The 19,398-nt window shown below is 31.7% G+C and overlaps 1 long non-coding RNA gene across 1 annotated transcript in view; it reads left to right on the top strand.

Annotated features, from left to right (window-relative positions):
• Positions 1–17,430, top strand: part of LOC127706164 (uncharacterized) — a 122,125-nt gene extending 104,695 nt beyond the window's left edge. The window contains exon 3 of the long non-coding RNA XR_007984272.1: positions 17,083–17,430. This is a non-coding gene — a long non-coding RNA (uncharacterized LOC127706164). The remainder of the gene's footprint in view (positions 1–17,082) is intronic.
• The last annotated feature ends 1,968 nt before the right edge of the window (positions 17,431–19,398 follow it).

Here is a 19,398-nt window from a genome sequence, read left to right as displayed (position 1 = left end):
TTCAGGTTACGAATAGCTTTCAAAATGTCATTTTCTGTAATTTCTCTTTAATGGTATAGCATGTTTAGAAGACGCTTTACTTTTAAATTTCTTGTAAAATAATTTAGGGTTTGTCAGTCTCATCATGTCCAACATGTTTCCTTCAGTACGCATATATTCACGTTTCAAGCGACGTTCTAGTGTTTTATAATCCCTTTTCACTTGGATTAAATTACTATGATTTAGATGCGATTTTAATCTGTTAAAAATATTCAAACAGTTTATATAGCGGCTATAAAGGTCTTTACACTGGACGGTGAACCAATGTTTATCATCACAAATATTAGATCTGTCAGATTTATAATTGTTTGTCCTCTTTTTCAAAAATGGTGCCATAATGTCATTCAACGTATTAGTGAATTCGGCAAACGAATTGTCGAGTAATTGGTGACCATCAAAGTCATTCCGTTCACGACACAAATTTATCTTGTCCATATTACTAAGTAAGCAATCTCTACATTGTTCTTTTAATTCATCATTCCATTTAAATTTATCCTGCGACAGTTTCTTTCCGTTTTCACCATCCGGAAACCGTTTCGAATTCCGTTCCTTACACAGTAATGAAAGTTGTATATGTAGAAATGCGTGGTCGGAAAAAGTTGTAAAATTAGACACAATAAGTTGACGCACTATCGAGAAAAGTGACACTGGGACTAATAGGTAGTCTATAACGTTCATTCCATTCGTACCACAAAATGTAAAATCATTAGCAAGACCATTTTTATGCCGGCCATTCAATATTCTCAAACCTGAGGCTTTACATAACGAGATAAGATTTGGACCATAGCAGTTTGTATTGTTGTCAGGATTATTTCTTTCACTGAGTTCTATGTCAGCAAAATAATCAAAAATATCATCAAGACTATTCCTTATAGTAGTATGAATACTATCGTTACTCACAAAATCATCTATTGCCCCAGTTCGACTATTTGTATCGCCCAGGAGTATAACATCACCAAGTGAATAGTAAAACTCAATACTATTTTCTAAATCAACAAATAAATCGCAATAATAAAGTTTATAAAAATTTGAATTAACAGGGGGTATATAAACGCAGGCAATAAATAAGTTTTTATCATTTGTAACAATATCCTTTTCAATATTCAACCATAATTGTGTCATGAATACATTTTTCATAAGAAATTTTATTAGAAAAACACTCTTTTATTAAAATTACAATACCTCCGCCTTGAGTAGATTTAGACTTTCGTCTAGCATACAAAAAACATTCATAACCAGGAATAGTAATACTAAAATCATTTGTTAACCAACATTCTGTAAGAAAAACTATATCATATGTGCAAATAAAATTCAAAAATGCAATGTTATCAAGTTTATTTTGAATACCACCATTCACATTCCAAGAAATTACTTTTAAGTTGTCACAGTTTGTAGAATTAGGCACAGAGCCTTCAACGCTATCCTACTCTTCTTTGGTAGTAACCTGCTTCTTGTCAGTTTGATGAGTTGTCTTGTCAGTACAGAGATCTACATCGATCTTCTCATACGGTATTTGAGTTTCTATTTTCGGTATGTATTACTTGTACATAATCTGATCGAAAAGCTCGTTATTTATATACAGTTTGTCTTTGATCATCACTGCTTTAGCTTTTTGAGTACGAGCTTCTCTTTGAATTGGGAGCAATTGTTTCCTTTTAGCAAGCAAATCTGACGTATACTGTACACTCAGACCGAACGGAGAGCCCTTCAATTTGTAAGCGGACGACTTCACTACCTCACGCTGTTTAAAATTGTCAAAAGTTGCAATTATCGTCCTTGGCTTGTATTTGCTGTTTATACGACGAACGCTGCGGAAATTGACATTTCTTTTAATCTCCAACTCATCGCGAACGAAACCACTCAACAGATTTTGGACATCCTCACCTGGCACATCCACAATACCGTAGAATATTAAATTGTTTTTGTAGCTTCGTATTGCAAAATCAGACACGGTTGATTTTAACTCGTTGTTTTGTTTATGTATTTCAGCTATTTCTTTCTTTAATTTCGACCCCTTTCCTGGACTGCTAGAACCCCCAGATGCCTGCACAATTCACAAATTATCCTTTTCTGCATTTAATTCGTCAAGTTTGATATTAAAATTGTCACACGTATTATTTAATTCAGAAACTTGAGTAGTGAGTTTTTTTAACATCAGATTCGGTTGTTTTTACCCTGGGGAATAAACTATCAACTGCCTCACAAAGTCTGTCAAATTTTTCCAATTTTTTATCCATATTTTCAAGTTTGCTCAATCTAGAATCAATAGAACTGATGCTGTGCATAATATGACTGCAAATACTACTTTCCGCAACGGGCGGTGTGTATTGGCTAAATTGTGCCGGTAGGGGTCCAGGAAAAGGGGTAGGGTACGGATACGGATATGGTGTGCTGCTTTGCTGTTTTTTGGTTTTGCTTACTATTTTCAGGTGTCATCTGAGCTGACATATTTTCTTGTTCACTATAAACGACTAGTGTGTTTAAAGTGGTTTTTTTCTATGATAATTGTGTTTAATTACTTCAAAGATAACACCAAACATGTATTAACATATAACTACACCAAGCATATTTCTTTCAAGATTTTCAACCACATCAGGGTATTTTAAACCTTTACCCTCAAATATATTACATCATAACACCCCGATTGCTCGTATGCATAATTCCCATATCAAAATAATCTTACTGGACATGTTATAACTGGAGACTTTGGCATCGTAAACAATGAAAAGGTCCAAGATATCGAATTCCCAGGTCTATCAACCGAAAGAAGAAAAGGTCGATTTACATACGTATGTAAATATATGTTTAATTTAAAAAGGGCACATATTTAGATAAACTTTACTGTGGTAATGTTTAAGATATCTTTCTAGACAACAAATCTTAATCTTTCCTCATAAGCATCCATGGTGTTGCAGGTAGATTCGGCCGCCATTTACATATCATATAAAACGTAAGTAAATTGTATGAATTCGGTACGATTCTGTTGTGTGGTATGGGCAATCGTTTTGAATTCAATACAAATACAAAAAAAATAACACACTTATTAAACGTGACCATGCGCTAAATTTTATTAGCGAGTGGTATTGTATGGGAATAGTTAAATTTGCAATGGTAAGTAAATGCTCGTGTGTTTAGTGCATGCAAATATGATTTTTTTTTAAATATTTTTATCTTGAGGAATTATGAATTACTAGTTGATTATTCGTTATATTTTTACATGCCCTAAATGTATATTTGATATTGATATTTTGTTTTCAATTTTAGAAATTTTGGTCAAAGTTAGATTTAAAATTTTGTATAAGCATATAAGCAGTATTTCAGTTGCATACAAATGCAATATTGTGAGGCATCTTTAGTTTGAACCTTGTGATTATTTTTTTGTTTAGCTATCAAAAGAAAATGGTATTAAGAAATTGTGCATATATGCGAAACCTTTGTAAATATATAGAAACATATCAACATGCCAGACCGTTTATGTGGTGTGTAAATTATTTGAAAGGTTGTTGTTTGCAATCATTTATATTATAGAAAGAAACTGTACATTAATAGATATATTTGCATTTAGAACATTCCTTGTTTTTGACTGATTACTTATTTTGTGTACATAATGCTGTTGGGTAAAAGGGTCCGGCAGTTTTGTAATTTTCAAACTTTTGTAACTATGGTGTTGTTTGATTAAACATGATATGCATAGTCATGATTAATTCGTTTTTATTGAATACATAATACAAATATCTTCCTTAAATGACTGCTATCTCATCTGACTGAAAACTGGTAACACGTAAAACCGTGTTTTTAAATACAAAAATGTCCTACTTCTATAATTAGTATAGTATTATTAAAATCTAGTTCAGCTGCAATAAGCGACAAGTGAAAAGATAAAAAAAAACTGAAAGAATATTTGTTTGTCGTTTAAATTGTGGAAAAAATGCATAATTTTACTAATTCACATTGAATTAAGCTAGCAGATTAGTTTATTATTGTTTTTTTATGGTTCAAATATGTTATCAGAACTATTGAGTGGTTGTTTTTTTAGTATACTCGCTAAACATGTCAAGTCAGATTAGTCATTTGGGGTTACTGGTTTGATGATAATGAACCCCAGTTTTTGTTTAGTTAAATAGAATAGAATATTCACTTACTTACGTAGGGAACAACCAGTTAACTTCAAGAGGGGGTTATATTGGTTGGATGTGCATATGTTTTATCCAACCAAACCAAATTACTTTTTCTTCCAAAGTCGAGACAGAATATTATTATGTTTGTGAAACAGAATAGTGTGGCCAATGCTGCGACAGCTTATTTATTTGTCTTCCCTTTGGAGTTGAATGTTTTTTTTCAAAATATCACATCGTCCACCCATTTAAGTTGAATAGTAGTTTATTAAATGCATTATATTTTCGTTTTGAATATTCACTAAAATTTGACACACGACGTCAAGCAAACAAAAATCAACCCCATTAATGAAATCTGGATTTTTCTGTTTCTCTGCTTACAACCGTTTATTAGAAGTTTGAAAATATGATGCATTGACTTCTTATTTTCTTCTGTAATATGTATTACTATTCCAATGTTGTCTTAATATTCGCATGTCCTTAAAACTTCTAGTACAACCTAGATTTTTTTAATGATAATAAGTTGTCGCCATATAGATTTTCAAAGCACGATCAACAGTATTTGAAGGGTCATCTAATAAGATAATAATACCTTATTGGATTAAGTGTTAATTTGCTTTCGTCCTGAACATGCGTGAAATATTTGCCACATGAGGTAAAACCAACTAATCAATCAATCCATCGTTACATTTACATGCACACAATACAAAATTATCATGGAAAGAATGTCAAGATAAATGAAAATACATTCGTAAAGGAAATACTATAGACATAGACTTTGAACATAAACTTTAATATCAGTCAAAAGATTATCCGAGTAGCCGGTTAGGTAAACAAGTTCGAGTTTCAATCTACATACACCACACTTTGGTGAATATTGATGTGTATAATCATCACAACTTTCGACTGCTTTGTTTACTTGAGGTACACATCAGCTGTACATCAAGTGCAGACCAATGGATTTTACATAAACCCAACTCTGATGAATATTGATCTGTATTCCCATCTAAAATTTTAACAGTCTTTGTCTACTTGACGTACACTTCAACTTAACTTCAACTAAAGACCAATGCAACTTATAAACACTGAACTCTGATGAATATTAATGTGTATTACCATCAAAACTTTCGACAGGGTTTGTCTACCTGAGGTACACATCAACTTCACCTCAACATGCTCAAGTACAGATCATTTCAATCTAGATAAACCTCACTTTGATGAATATTGATGTGTGTTATCATCAAAACTTTCTACAGGGTTTGTCTACTTGAGGTACACAAAAACTGCACCTCACGTACAGACCAATTCAACTCACATACACCCAACTTTGATGAACATTGATGTGTGATACCCATGTTACCATCAAAATTTTCGAAAATGAATATTGCTGTGTACTCCCATCCAAACTTTCGACAAGCTTTTCCTACTTGACGTATACATCAACTGTATCTCAAGTACATACCAATTCAACTTACATACACCCAACTCTGATGAATATTGATTTGTATTACGATCAAAACTTTCGACAAGGTTTGTCTTCCTAAGGTACACATCAACTGCACCTGAAGTATAGACAATTTCATTCTACATACACCACACTTTGATGATATTTGATGTGTATAACACTACACATAACTATTTAACAGTCATGCATTACATGTATTTTTTTTCTAATTTGGTGAGTGTGCTAAAGAGCCAGTAATCGAATGACCTGAACATTTGTTTTTTTCTTTTTTGTCTGTGAATTTCTAAGTTTTAGACTCATATGGTGTAGGGTCTTAATATCACACACTTCAATATTGTAATAATGTATATTACTTTATTTTTTAAAAACCAATAAAATCAAAGGTACAGAGAGACGACTTCATGGATATCCAAATAACAGCAAGTCCGTCTAATTATATCGTTTTATGTCACACCTTTCTTTGTTTAATAATAAGCCCAAACGAGTGTGTATTAGGAATAGAACAACATTGATTAGACTTAACATTTAATGCATATATGAATAAATTTAAGAGGGTCCAATCATATAATACCTTCTGAAACCCCGTGTATAGTTGACTTATGCTATATTTATGATGGCAAAAAATATAGTTTAAGATAATTTAATCTTTCAGCAAGTTTTTTTTTTTGTTGGCGTAGCCGTACGAAATAAACTCGAAAGTATGTTAAGCGCCCGATATTAGAATATTAAAGAGAAGAACATTAGCAAGTAATTACTTTGAATGAACTTGTATGTAACTACATACTATTAATTAGTAAAACTGATTGTTTAAGTAATAATTTTTTCTTTGTCAGGTGTAGATATATTAATATATCAACTGTTCTTTTGTTTGTGATCTGATGTTTATTGTTTTGTTTTTCAAATTCTGTATACCGAACATATTATTCTATAGTATAGTAAGCTTTGAAATGTTCTAACATGACCAAATGTTAAAAATTGTAACGTACGAGAAAACCAACGACCTTTTTTATAAACAAAACAATAAACGAAAAACATATATGACAGACAGCAAACAGCGACAACCACTGGGTTAAAGACTCTTAATTTGGGACATTAATAATTTGTCAGGGTTAAACATGTTAATGCACTCCTTTTTTTTTTCTTTCTAAGATGAATTTGTTACTAAAAAGGCAACAGAGCAACAAAGATACATTTGTGTTGTGTCATATACAACCAGCTTTTAAACTGTTACAGTAGTTTGTTCTTGTCTGCCATATTTGGTTTTCGTAAATTGTTTTTGTTAAAAATTAGGCCGTTATTTTCTCAATTAGATTGTTTCACATTTGCCTTGTCATGGCCGTTTGAAGGCAAGTTTACGGTATGGGTTTTTCTCATTACTGAAAGCCGTACGGTTGTCTATAATTGCTTATATCCACTTCATTTGAACTGTGGTTGATAGTCGTGTCATTAACAATTATACCACATCTTATTTTGTTAGGCACTGGTCATTGTCCTCATGTTATGAACTAAAACTTTTAAAGGAACATTTGTGTGTACTTTTCTAGTTGTGGCCTCCGTTCCACACTTCCCAATGCAGATGTCTCCGGATACACCTTGTACTGTATTTTTATGGAAGGAGTGGTTTACCTGATTTTATATCTATTAAATGATGTTATTTAATTGATGTATCATCTTAATTTACAGGTGCATTTGTCCAAATTCGTCTCTGTTCATCGCTACTGTCACTTTTCGGCGCCATTCTTTATGTTGTGGATCTCTTGTGTATAACGTCATTTGAGGGCGGAGCTAAAACTATAAATAGCAATTTTGCATGCACCAAGGAGGCTTTTTGCCTCAAATGCCGAATGTTCGCTGTTCTTAAATATTAGAAAACAATAATATTGCACCAAGCAAAGGATTGTAAATGCTGTATAATGACGCAAAAACATATTAGTTTTGGACAGAAATTGGTAAATGTCAATTCCGAGACTTTATAAAAATATGTTAATTCATTGATCGGTGGCTACCCTAAAAGCAAGTAAGGCACCAATTGCAAGCTGCGTAGTCGGTGTATTTATTTTGGCTAGCACCAAGCAGATTTGCTCGGTACTGAACCAAGTGAAATTACTTGGTGAAAAAGTATTTAAATGTAAGAGAAAGCTTCTAAATACTTATTTATTAGTCTTTTATCTGTACTTATGAAATTATGAGGTCAACTTACCTGCACCAAGCAGGGTCCCAAATTATTTGAAGTGCACCAACCAGATTTTCTTGCACCAAATGCTAGTAGAAACCGTTATTAAGCTTTTAGGGACAAATGCATCTATATTTTTTATAATATATATCTCTGTTCATGTTTTTTATGAACCACTGTATTTGTTGTATTGCATATTACTCAAGCAGAAAATAATACAATTTATGAACTTCCATTTCATTGTTACCTCTTTCACCGTGGGCCCACAATTATTAAATATATAAATTAACATATAACAAGTAATGAATTATGATTGTCATATGATGCTGTTACCAATTTGTACCTTATTTGTGAACTAGAATACACATAATATGGATCATAGTGTTGCGCTTGTACAGGAATCAGGTCTAAGATTCATATTACAACTATATGAGAGAACATAGATGTTCCATATGAATTTCATCATTCAATTGACAAAAAACAACCATGTCGCATCTTATTGTGATTTTGTATTCAATAAATGTATACCTCCATAATTGCACGTTCTCGCCATTGCAACTTTTCCTCAATACGTAGGAATATTGTTTTCCCTGTTTCAGCATTTAAATGTAATCATAGGAATTAAAAACCGACCTTTTCGTAGATTTATAGGGTTGTTAATAAACTGACCGTTGGCACATTTTAAGTAGAAGCTCTCCCTTGCTACATAAAAATGTATTTCTAACGAATAAACCTTTTCACACCAAATTAAAACTACATGAAGAATATCTGTCCATATAACATCATGCATGGCCAACTCGTACTCTCTTACGTCCATGTTTAGTTTACCGTGAAATTGGGTCAAATCAGAATATATCAAATGATTTAAAAAGATCCTCCTTCAATACACATGTGTACTAATTTCAAGTTGAAGAATTAGAATAATGAAATGTTGATACGACCAAAACTTCTAGGTTAACTACGAAGTTTCAAATGTATGTAATAATATATCTTCGTGTTAAAAAATATGCCAAAAAACTTTAACCTCCTACGGGACGGACATACAGACAGGCCAGAAAACACTAAATCCCCTTTAATCGCAAAAAAGGGGGTGGTATTAGAAAAAAAAAAAGTCTATTCTTGATTAACATTATATCACTATGAAAAAAATCTATGATTCAATACAGGAAAGGTCAGTCGGTAAAACAATAGAATAAAGTTATAGAATTAATTTAGTCGATTGTATGGCAAATCCAATACAATTAAAACTGTTTAGGAATATGTTCTAAGAACATCAGTTTCTGGTTTGGTAGCAGTCTATTTTTTTCTTTTATTCTACTGAGAGTTGTTTATACCCCCCTCGGTATTCCATAGGAAGCGATCTCGCCGTGAGTGTGGGAGGCTGTTGGTTTATACTATGCAGAGACAAATATTATAAAAACTAGCTGCTTAGTACTTTCCACTCGCACGGTCAATATCTAAAAAATGTCAAATTCTACTGGTAATTGAAAATGAACGAGTCTATGCATATACCTAAATTTTTGCTTCAAAAATTCAAATATTTCCATAAAATCAAAACGCCCTCTACATGTTGCTGTTGGGGGCATTTTCATTACAAATTTAAATATTACATGTTTTTGAAAATGTTGACAGTATTTCATTTGCACCTTCAAATGAAAAATTCATGTTGCGTCATTTTTCAAGTAAACTGAATGTCGATTTATGTTTCAATCTAAGTTGTGTCTTAAAACAATGCTCGTATAAGAAATTTTGTAAATGTTGTTATGTTTTTCTTAAGTATTTAGGCGAGTGCATACTCATTGTCATACATTACTGTAAGTTACTTGGGTATAAATTGAATAGTGTTCACAATTTCGGTGTGACAAGATGGACATAATTCAATCTGAAACAAAAAGAAAAAATAAGTCCGTTTTTATGACAACATATACAGATTATCCAATGTATAAAAGACTAGCTGTCAGTAACTGCGAGTACTCTCAGATCTGTACTTGTTGTCTTTTTGGTTGTGAGGGATGTATAAATACCCTGCCACGCCCGGTCTGTGTTTCTGTTAGATGTATTTTTTTCTGCTTTGTAACGACCATATGAGTTAAGCTTTTTTCAACTGATTTTTATAACTTGTTTTTATGTTGTGCTGTTAAACCGCTGTCCCAGGTTAGAGGAGGGCTGGCGTTTTCAAACATGTTGAACACCGTCACATTCTGTATGTCCATGTCCCAAGTCAGGAGCTTGCAGTTCAGTGGTTTTCGTTGGTTCATGTCTGTCATATTTGTGTTTCAAAAATTGTTTTGTTATAAATTAGGCCATTATTTTTCTCAGTTGAATTGTATCATATTTTTCATGTCGGACCTTTTATAGCCGACTATACCGTATGGGTTTTTCACATTGTTGCAGGCCGTACGGTTGCCTATAATTGCTTGAATCCACTTCATTTAAAATTTGGTGGATAGTTTTCTCATTTGTAATCATACTACATCTCCTTATTTTAATATTATAGATACAAAAACAGAATTTTCGCGACAGCAGGGTGAACAAAAGCTGTAGATATTGTGTTTAAACTTACTATTCAAATGTTTAGCAACTTATTCTGCTGTATACCCGACTTCTAACTACCCATGATGACGAGGAGAAACATGTAGCATAAATACAAGTAAACGATATAAACCGAATAGTGTTCACTCTATTTACCTGTTTTATCGTCACCAATATTTTCATTTTTATTTTGGCTCAAATGAAATATGGTTTGTGGCGCGAATGGAAGATGTTTGGCGCAAATTAAATACCAATTGACGCAAATGCAAAGTGCCGATCGAAAGACATCGCTAACCATAGCAAATGTATTTATATCCAAAGAAAATAAGTACCTTTACTTCCAACTTTGACCCTATTCCCAAGTGACATATAAATTACCAACTATAGGTCACCATACGGCCTTCAACAATGAGCAAGACCCATACCGCATAGTCAGCTATAAAATTGATATATAATATATGATATATGTTTTATTGTAACATTCACTCTGATTAGTTTCAGGTCTACATCTATAGGCGAGGGTTCTCAAAAGCACAGGGTTGGTTACTTTTATTCAGTTATTTTTTTAATATAGTTTTTAGAAAAAAATGTATGCAAATATATTACAGTGAGATTACAACGTCGTATTTTAGTTGTATTTCCAATGTTTGTATTGTCATATTTTTCCGTATGTATTTCCCACACACAAGGACGAGTAGATCAATCATTAGAGCATTATGATTTGACTATAATAGTCCCATGGTTCAATTAAAATTGTTCGCATAGTTATCTTAATATCTTTTTTAACTTTTAAATCTTACAAGATTGTGCGCAACGAGATGTGGATTTCAAAAAACAACAACGTGATATTCCTCCGTTATATACTAACAACAAAATCTTAAAACAGATTTTTATCAGAACATGCAGAGATGCTTAACAATTAACACCCATGTGAAACAATCAGTTAAAATCACATTGTCCGGTTACGTAATGACATTGCTCATGACTAACAAATACAAATAGTTTAATGGACATAACGAACGAATTACAAGATGTTTAAGTCTCCATTATGAATATCTACCTTCTTTATCTCGATTCCTATTGGGATTTTACATTTGTCCTACAGGTAAAAAATATTCTTGACCTGCTATCAAAGAATAAACAATACAAAGGCTGCTTAACGAGTCAGAACATTAAATATTAGATGACTAAATTGTGAGTTAGTTCACGGATTTGTCATTTAAAAATTATCTTGTATTTTCTTTCTTTTTACGAAATGTTGATATCTTTCGGTTCTGTATATCATGTAAATAAACTCAAAACAAGTGATTTTATTAAAAATGTATTGTGAAGTTTTGTCCTAATAGTTAACCCTATTTCATCGCTCAAATTATATAATTGTCAAAATGTTTTCTCTGCAATGTGTATTTCGGGATTAAATACCATATATTCAAATTACGGTAGTAAAATAAAAGTCTATATAATACTTCCATGTTGAAATAAACGACAATCTTTGGAATTCTTGAAATAGATCAAAGATAAAAAATGTTACATGTATGAGTTTATAATAGTGAATATTTGACCAAAATAAAGAGAGAAAACAAAGAAAAGATAATAGATTTGTCCATATTGGTTTTATTTCACTACGTTTTCTATATGTACTGGATTTAGAGTAAAACATCATATTCATCTGAAGAATATGTTGGTTTTTTTAATACATATGTGCCAGGTTTAATTAGCTTTTCAAAAAAACTGATATTCATTCAGGCCGTTAATTATATAAAACTTGTAATTTAAGGGCGTAAACATATTACACTTGCAAACATTTCAAATGCATGCAAATAAATGGAAAACTTTACACTTATTTGACTTAAATGTCACTTTGAAATAACTACTTGCATAGTATTTGGATATGTTTATCTAAGAATGGCAAGTTTTAAATATAAATTTTAACATACGCAATTGCTTGCAAAAAATAGGAAAGCTTTACGGAAATTTGACAAAGGTACAAAGTAATGAAAATACTTGCAAAGCATTTGACATGTTTTATTGCGTTTATTTATGTATAAAAGATGTAAGTAAAAGGCGGCATATCTTCAAAACAAAAAGTCCTTAATTCTATTTTTTTAACAGGACTACCTCAGATAACTGTTGGCTGAACCATACAGGAGTTGCTTTGAATTTGTATTAAATGATTATGATGTACGTTAATTGTGTAATGACATTATTGTTTTTAATCGGTGGATAAATGTCTTATTTGCATTCTTACCACATCTTTTTTTATGAAGATGTTTTCTGTTCGACTTTATGTCATCACGTTAACCAATTTATTGCATGTACGTTGTTACTTTTTCCCGGTTGCCTTTATGTAAATACTTTTGTTTTTCTAATTGCCATGATGTCGTACCTCTGTCGTGCGTCTATGTAATAAAAAGTATTTTTGACATCCTCACTACTTTAATAAGTTGAGATAGTATCTCTGCATGTTACAAAAGGATGTATTTGGTTAACCAATAGGGAAATAATGTATAGTCCATTATTCATACAAGAAGGTACAACCGCTAAATACTTTAACAAATGATTTGTATTTCTCAGATTTCATTTCCGTCACAATTATGTATAAAAGATCTAATACAAACGTAATGTCTTAATAAAACTTGCATACAGTAACAGTTCCATTTGCTTATGTAAGTACATTTTTTTTTCATATTATAATAAGAATAAAACACAAATTTGTTATTTTTAAACAATACGAATTCAGGTGACACATTTTTAACAAAATGAAGATTCCGTTTTTCAATCAAGATGTATAACGTCCCTAACATTCATTATTATTTTTACATCAAGTATATGTCACCGTCGTATTTATGCGTATAATTAAATGTTGATTTGTCATTCATCAGTTCATTTATTTATTTCATTCATTCCATTTTCTGTTTCATCAAACTCATTATGACGTTTGACTGAGACTGACGACATTTTTAATACACGTCACTGCACAATTTCATATACACGTCACTACACACCTGACTGATTTAAATAGAATAAAATATAATTGCACGCACGCGGGAAAATAAATGTACGCCTTATATATATAAATTTTTAGTATTTTATTAACTGAATAACTGCCTTACTGTGTGGATGCTTAAATGCTAAAGCAATATTTGCAGGTTAGTTAATTTTGTTATTTGAAAAGTTTAATTTACAGTTTCTCGATAGAATTTCATTCATTAAATGTTATATGGAAATATTATGATAGTTTTATCATAAAAATCTACAATAAGATACAATACGGCTTTTCCGTACTTGTGACATAGTTTTATAGTAAAGTTCAAATTACTGAATTACAGCAATAAATTGTTTTATTGGCGATATTATTCATGGCGTAATTTTAAAGTGCTTTGTCGAATTCATTAGTCCGTCTGTTCTTGTCTCATTTTTTGTTTGTGGCTTTATATTTAGGTTATGAATGAATGTAATTGTTTTCCGAATTTGTTGAAAGATTTGTATATGTTGAAATAAATATGTATTTGCAGTTAATAAAAGTGGTATCAAAGTCACTGTCTGATATTAGCCATCACGATAATTTGGTGTATGTCCGGTTCACTGTGACATATATATGTTAACATAGTATATGCATGGATGAAAGCATGTACATCAACAAATATAACAGTATTACGACGGTATAAAAGTTGCACAGTATAAATAAGTAATTTAATTAATTAAATGTTCGGCACCAACTTTATGTACTTCGTAAATATTTTAGCTCTTCAGCTCGGTCCACCTACATCTGACAACTACAAATAATATCGAACGATAAGGACATTCTTTGTCCTTCTTATATGTCGTTCTTAGACTGCAGTAAACCACTTTTAGCATTTAACTTGATCTCGCGGCAAGTAATTCTGATGAATAGGTGTAAAATCAGTCTTTCATAACGACACAATGGAATACAAACGACTAATACAAGCACTTTTTGAACTGTTACCAAAATTGTGATGTAGATGAATTTGATTCTAATATTTGCCAATCAATTGTTCGACCAAATAATTCTCGACTTTAATATATGATGACAATGAAATTTTAAAAGCAAATCCACACAAAAAAAGAAGAAATCTTAAAAAACAAGCTACACTATAGAACGTTATACACAATGTTTGAATATATCTATGCAAACTCATCAATACCAAGTTCTTGTAACTACTCTTTGGAGTCATTTACAACCAGCTCGCTCATTGTCAAAACTAAGACAAAGGATTCTTACAAACGAATTATTATCATACAAATAATACTTAACCGTATTTGTATATCTTTTGTAGTGTCTAGCAGAATATTAAACAGAAGAATGAAGATTTCTGTTTGTTTAGTCGTCTGTCTATTGTTAATGTCAGTTGGAGGTAAGAAAAACATAAAAAAAAACTTTAATCCTTTACGTTTCATTTCTTTATTGTTATTTAAATTTCTTCTTAACTAAGGGTTGAGGTGAAAAGCGAACAGGGGAATTGAACTGAGGAACTGCTCCTCAAATTCGAAATAAATCAGAGTTTCAGGAGCCTTCTATACTTACAAAATGATACCGTATCGTAAGCTTTAACTTTTTATGAATCATATTTTATTAGTGTTAGTAATTTGAAATGGATCTAGGTAAGACGTTTGTTTTAAATTTCTTTTCTAACATTTCAACAAAATATTTGTGTTCACTTGATGAAACACGATACACAATATGTAAGATGTATGCTATACGTAAATAATAAATCAGACAACCCACAACCAACAATATAAAACAAACTAAGAAAACACTTGTTATAATGAATTACTGTTAACAAAGCATATATGTGTATGTGCGTGTGGAAAGGGTTTTACTTACACGATTGTGTTTGCAGTGTACAGTGAACATGTGGCATATTCGAAAAATGATTTAGTGTTCCCGGTCATAACTCAGGAGAGTCTCTTTATTTTCCGAGTTTCTAGGTGCACGACGAACATGAAAAACCTTGTCACGATATAAGAATACGGACAATATTTTTTTTCTTGTAGTCAACATGGCAAATGATGAATGTTGGAAGACAATGGACTCATTCATGAGTAAGTTCGATTTACATCCTATGTCCCGTTTTGTTATATTAATAAAATTAATTGACTCTAAATATTTAAGAGTCGAATAATTTTTTAGTTAGTCGGTTTAATACCAGTTAACTTTATTAGAAATACTCAAAGTCAATGTATCTAGGAAAATAAATCTCCATAAAGAATATTAATTATAAAGCAATATTGGTTGAATTATAAATTAAAGTATAATAATTTCAAACGGGAAGAGCCCAACCATATACTGTTAAAAACAAACACAACACTTTCGGTGAACAAGGTATGATATACGGACATGATAAGAAATGCAACGGTGATGTATATTGAAGGAAAGAGGGACGGAAGATACCAGAGGGACAGTCAAACTCATAGATCGAAATCAAACTGACAACGCCATGGCCAAAAACAAAAAGACAAACAGACAAATAATAGTACAGATGACACAACATAGAAAACTACAGACTAAGCAACACGAACCCCACCAAAAACTGGGGGTGATCTCAGGTGCTCCGGAAGGGTAAGAAGATCCTGCTCCACATGTGGCACCCGTCGTGTTCCTTATGTTATTACAAATCCGGTAAATAGTCTAATTCGGTAGGTCACATTCGTAAAAAGGGAAGGGTATTGTAGTTACGACATAAGGAACATATCCGATATCATCTGTGAAACGGTTATTCCATAACGGTCAACCAACTTGTGATGGCGTCCGTAAAATTTACGAAGGGATGATTTCAACTTCACCATTTGGAACTCTTGTTTTAATAGCTTCCTTGTGAGCAGCAACCCTCTATCAAGGAAATCATGATAGGAAATACAAGCCCGAGAATATCGTATCAATTGGGAGATATATACTCCGTATGCAGGCGCTGCTGGCATGTTGCTACATAGAAATGGAAAGTTCACAATTGGGAAGCTGACATCATATCTTTTCTCGTAAAGTTTTGTTTTCAACCGACCCTCATTTTCAATTTCTAGATGTAAGTCAAGATATGAGGCAGACTTAACTGTATCTGTAGTATCCTTTATTTCTAGTTCGATGAGATAGATTCGTTCAACATAGTCACCAAATCTTGTATTATTTAGTGAGAGAACATCATCTATATAGCGGAACGTAAAGTTAAAGGATATTGCTAACTTTGTATCTTTCTTCCTAAGAAGTTCCTGTATGAAGTCAGCCTCATTATGATAAAGAAACAAGTAGATGAGCATAATTGATTCCCATTGGAATTCCAACAGTCTGTTGAAAAACACGTCCTCCAAACGTAACAAATATGTTGTCAATCAAGAAATCAAGCATCTTGATAATGTCAGTTTCAGAGAATTTTTTGTTTGAATCAGACTGATTCTTTACAAAGTAGGATTTATCCCTCCCCAAGACATGATACTTGTATCTACGTTTGCCATTCTTTTTAATGAAACACAGTAATACCAACACTTTCAATTTGTCTTTTAGTTTGGAATTGGGAATACTTGTGTAAAGTGTAGAAAAGTCAAAGGTTTTAATACTATTGCAAGATGAGAGATTCTTAGATTGTATGTACTCTAAAAGATCTTTGGATTTTTTTAATATCCACATCTGATTCACGCCACCTCTAGAATAGGCAATTTCACAATAACTTTGGAGCCCGGATTTGATTGCTTATAAAATATATGTTAATAATTTCGAAAGAGGTTTCGTGCTTGTCTTCTTTTAGTCGTATAAAAAGAGCTCCATGTTGGCCTAGAAAATGTTATACAATGCTTGACTGCTGTTCTGGCCATATATGCATAAACAGAAGATGCATCGGAAGAAAGGGCTAGTGAGTTTAAATGTTCATTTTTTACAAGGAAGCCGAAGAGATTCAAGAACAAATATTGTAACTTTTAACGAAAGATAAAAGTAAATAAACAACGATAATAAAAAAATAAAAATAGTGTTTTTTTTCTGAATGTTTTTCTTACTCATCTGCAGTTTTATCACACGTTTATGATTACTAAAGAACAGTTCTACTAATCTTCAAGGCCATACTAAGGTTCGTAGCCGATAACATGGCTGCAAAAATAAAAAACAATAACAAACAATAATCATATTCAACATGTTTAAGTAAACTGACTATAATGGAAGCATTTGTATAATGAAACTGTATCCAGGAAAGGGTTCATCAATTTTTACATACATGAAACAGCTTCTACTAAGAGGACATTAGATATGAGAACATAATGACTGTTATGAATATGCTTTTTATGTAACGATCCTCCACATTGTTACATATAATTAGACCCGTTTGGTCCCTTGAAAGGAAAACAACATGTGTTGTACGCAGCAGAATTAACACAAGGACCATTAGAAAAAAAAAACGCTGGAAATATCCAATGAACAATGTTGTAGTAGTTGGATATCAAAGTCTGAAAATTAAATTTCAAAATATACTAATAATGACTTCCTAGAGGTTATTCAAGTGTTCAACAAAACACATGTATAGGAGTATTAATCGTGACTCGTTTTTCATTTAATGTTTTGATTAGGTATACTTGTAAGCAACTGTAATACGTTTTTGTCTGTGCAATATCATTTTACCGTATCTTCTGTACATACTCTCCATTAAACAAATGTTTAGTTGAATTAGGGGTTTAGCTGTAATTTTTTAGTAACTGCGAGTTCTCTGTAATTGGTATTTGTGGTTGTAAAACTGTTTTTGTTTTCGCTCCATTTAGAATTAAAGCGATTTCTTTTGCATCTCGGTTTGTATATCGAACCCTTAGAATTTCTAGTTTTGAACAGTATACTACTTTTGCCTCTATTATATATTCATTTATTACAAAATCATGTATCAACTGATAAAAGACTTAACGTACTGGTCTAAAAGAACTTCGAAATCAGCATAAGCTGTCTGAAAAAAAAGATGACCATTTATTGTTAGTGAATTTGTAATTATGACAGACACAAATATCCTCAAATTAATGATAAATCTTCTCAAAGTCTATTTAATGAAAATGAAACATATTTTGTTTGTGTTTGGATAATATGAGGCAGGTGTTACCTGTGAAAGGGGACAATGTCAGAAAACCTGTAGGATACTTTACGATATCGAGCCTTCGCATGGGGTTTTTGATTATGTGATTACTTGGCCATTTTTACAGTGATTATTTGATTACTAGACAAAATATTTCATGATTGTTTCATTATTTGATAATCTAGGACTGTATTTTTTATTATTTGATTATCTTGTTTAAAAAATCATTAATGATTATATGATTATATTGGCAAAAAATTGTGCTTTTGTGATTACTTGGACACCCCAATGAGGGGCCTCGATATCCATTTAACCGCAGATTTATATATAGAAACATTTCTGTATGCAATTCCCAGCATAATTCTGGTGAGAATGTAACTGAATATAATAAAAAAAAACAAAAAAAAACATGATTTATATACTAAACACAGAAATATATATTACATATTGTTAGAAGTATTATACATCTCAGCAGGGATTCATTCGTCTCGTTAGATACAGCATCCGGGCATCACTGTAGAAGAAGCTGTTCATTAGATACGCTGATCACACTATAACCGAGGTTAATTTATAATTATAGAACCTGGCAATACACATTTCATGGTGTGAAAAAGACAAAATAATAATAATAATATAAAATGTATATTTAAACTATTTTCACTTTATTAATAATCGTTATAATGCATATGTAAATTGATATCTTTATCGATTGATGATATTGGTGGAATTGAAATTCTATTAAAATGTTACAATATATCATGCCTTTTATTTATACAGAGGTATGTGTCATCATGCATTAGTTAATACCTTTCAAATTCTTTGGAAGTCTCGGTAAAAGCTAGCCATTTACAAAATTACAAAGTATATGATGCATTTATAGCGAACCTTAAAAAACATATATTACATATTCAATTATAGAGGTATAATATTTTGATCGAGAGATTGATTGCAAAAACCATAAACTGTTATCAAACAAACAAAAAATGAAAGGGTTACACGGATAGGTCTTATTACGGT

The sequence above is a fragment of the Mytilus californianus genome, unplaced genomic scaffold (assembly GCF_021869535.1).
Source record: "Mytilus californianus isolate M0D057914Y unplaced genomic scaffold, xbMytCali1.0.p SCAF_6, whole genome shotgun sequence".
In the NCBI taxonomy this organism is placed as follows: Eukaryota; Metazoa; Mollusca; class Bivalvia; order Mytilida; family Mytilidae; genus Mytilus; species Mytilus californianus.
The sequence above is the reverse complement of the archived record's forward strand: the minus strand, read 5'-3'. Positions and strand labels throughout refer to the sequence as shown.